This window comes from Filicampus tigris, chromosome 19 (assembly GCF_054856515.1).
Source record: "Filicampus tigris isolate MCC_2025a chromosome 19, RoL_Ftig_1.0, whole genome shotgun sequence".
NCBI lineage: Eukaryota > Metazoa > Chordata > Actinopteri > Syngnathiformes > Syngnathidae > Filicampus > Filicampus tigris.
Window position 1 is genome coordinate 13,710,001 of NC_141235.1, and position 2,500 is coordinate 13,712,500.

The 2,500-nt window shown below is 45.5% G+C and overlaps 2 non-coding genes and 4 pseudogenes across 2 annotated transcripts; all 6 read right to left on the reverse strand.

Annotated features, from left to right (window-relative positions):
- Positions 1-146: 146 nt before the first annotated feature.
- LOC147129689 (5S ribosomal RNA) lies at positions 147-265 on the reverse strand. Its single transcript, XR_015083681.1, has one exon. It is a non-coding gene; the product is annotated as a 5S ribosomal RNA (ribosomal RNA).
- A 655-nt stretch (positions 266-920) lies between these two features.
- LOC147129690 (5S ribosomal RNA) lies at positions 921-1,039 on the reverse strand. Its single transcript, XR_015083185.1, has one exon. It is a non-coding gene; the product is annotated as a 5S ribosomal RNA (ribosomal RNA).
- A 116-nt stretch (positions 1,040-1,155) lies between these two features.
- On the reverse strand, positions 1,156-1,274 carry LOC147129691 (5S ribosomal RNA; annotated as a pseudogene).
- Positions 1,275-1,676: 402 nt separating this feature from the next.
- LOC147129692 (5S ribosomal RNA) lies at positions 1,677-1,795 on the reverse strand (annotated as a pseudogene).
- Positions 1,796-1,911: 116 nt separating this feature from the next.
- LOC147129693 (5S ribosomal RNA) lies at positions 1,912-2,020 on the reverse strand (annotated as a pseudogene).
- A 114-nt stretch (positions 2,021-2,134) lies between these two features.
- On the reverse strand, positions 2,135-2,253 carry LOC147129694 (5S ribosomal RNA; annotated as a pseudogene).
- Positions 2,254-2,500: the final 247 nt, after the last annotated feature.

Sequence of the window (2,500 nt, forward strand, 5' to 3'; positions counted from 1 at the left end):
TTTGAACCTCAGTTTTTCCACAAGTAAGGGGACAGTTCTAAATTTCAGCTGTCAGCCTGTCAGGATAGCATGTGGTTAACTGCGAGCAAGCAGCTCCAGAAGTTGAAGTCTTTTGTGAAAGACAGATTTTGCAATTGAGTTGCGAAAGCTTACAGCACCTGGTATTCCCAGGCGGTCTCCCTTCCAAGTACTAACCAGGCCCGACCCTGCTTAGCGTCCGAGATCAGACGAGATCGGGCATTTTCAGGGTAGTATGGCCGTAAGCTGTAATGAGGCCTAGATATTATTTTTTTTAAAGGCTACGCAGGGTCAGGATAGCCTGGTTAACTGTGAACAAGCAGCTACAGAAGCTGAAAGACAGATTTTGTAATTGAGTTGCAAAAGCTTACAGCACCTGGTATTCCCAATTCCCAGGCAGTCGCCCATCCATGTACTAACCAGGCCCAACCCTGCTAAGCTATTGAAATCAGATGAGATCGGGCGTTTTCAGGGTAGTATGGCCGTAAGCTGTAGTGAGGCCTAAAAATATTTTTTTTATTGAAGACGCACACACCAAATTGAGGGTGGGGGGGCCAAGCATTTTGTATTTGTTCTATTTGATTTCCTCCACTATTTTTCCACAGGCAAGGGCTGTTAGCATTTTCAGCTGTCAGTCTGTCAGGATAGCATGTGGTTAGCTTCTACCAAGCAGCTACAGTACATGACGTCCGTTGTAAAAGTACGCTTTTGTGAGTGAGTTCGGGGGAAAAAGATGTTCGTATTTTTTGTATTTGCTTTGAACCTCAGTTTTTCCACAAGTAAGGGGACAGTTCTAAATTTCAGCTGTCAGCCTGTCAGGATAGCATGTGGTTAACTGCGAGCAAGCAGCTCCAGAAGTTGAAGTCTTTTGTGAAAGACATATTTTGCAATTGAGTTGCAAAAGCTTGCAGCACCTGGTATTCCCAGGCGGTCTACCATCCAAGTACTAACCAGGCCCGACCCTGCTTAGCGTCCGAGATCAGACGAGATCGGGCATTTTCAGGGTAGTATGGCCGTAAACTGTAATGAGGCCTAGATATTATTTTTTTATAGGCTACGCAGGGTCAGGATAGCCTGGTTAACTGTGAGCAAGCAGCTACACAAGCTGAAAGACAGATTTTGCGATTGAGTTGCAAAAGCTTAAAGCACCTGGTATTCCCAGGCAGTCTCCCATCCAAGTTCTAACCAGGCCCAACCCTGCTAAGCTATCGAAATCAGATGAGATCGGGCGTTTTCAGGGTAGTATGGCCGTAAGCTGTAGTGAGGCCTAAAAATATTTTTTTGAATAAAGACGCACACCCCAAACTGAGGGTGGGGGGGCCAAGCATTTTGTATTTGTTCTATTTGATTTCCTCCACTATTTTTCCACAGGCAAGGGCTGTTAGCATTTTCAGCTGTCAGTCTGTCAGGATAGCATGTGGTTAGCTTCTACCAAGCAGCTTCAGTACATGACGTCCGTTGTAAAAGTTTGCTTTTGTGAGTGAGTTCGGGGGAAAAAGATGTTCGTATTTTTTGTATTTGCTTTGAACCTCAGTTTTTCCACAAGTAAGGGGACAGTTCTAAATTTCAGCTGTCAGCCTGTCAGGATAGCATGTGGTTAAGCAGCTCCAGAAGTTGAAGTCTTTTGTGAAAGACAGATTTTGCAATTGAGTTGCAAAAGCTTACAGCACCTGGTATTCCCAGGCTGTCTCCCACCCAAGTACTAAGCAGGCCCGACCCTGCTTAGCGTCCGAGATCAGACAAGATTGGGCATTTTCAGGGTAGTATGGCCGTAAGCTGTAACGAGGCCTAGATATTATTTTTTTATAGGCGACGCAGGGTCAGGATAGCCTGGTTAACTGTGAGCAAGCTGCTACAGAAGCTGAAAGACAGATTTTGCGATTGAGTTGCAAAAGCTTACGGCACCTGGTATTCCCAGGCAGTCTCCCATCCAAGTACTAACCAGGCCCGACTCTGCCTAGCGTCCGAGATCAGACGTTTTCAGGGTAGTATGGCCGTAAGCTGTAATGAGGCCTAGATATTATTTTTTTATAGGCTACTTAGGGTCAGGATAGCCTGGTTAACAGAGCAAGCAGCTACAGAAGCTGAAAGACAGATTTTCCGATTGAGTTGCAAATGCTTACAGCACCTGGTATTCCCAGGCAGTCTCCCATCCAAGTACTAACCAGGCCCAACCCAGCTAAGCTATCGAAATAGGATGAGATCGGGCGTTTTCAGGGTAGTATGGCCGTAAACTGTAATGAGGCCTAAAAATATTTTTTTATAGGAGACGCACACCCCAATTCGGTGGTGGGGGGGGCGAAGTATTTTGTATTTGTTCTATTTGATTTCCTCCACTATTTTTCCACAGGCAAGGGCTGTTAGCATTTTCAGCTGTCAGTCTGTCAGGATAGCATGTGGTTAGCTTCTACCAAGCAGCTACAGTACTTGACGTCCGTTGTAAAATTACGCTTTTGTGAGTGAGTTCAGGGGAAAAAGATGT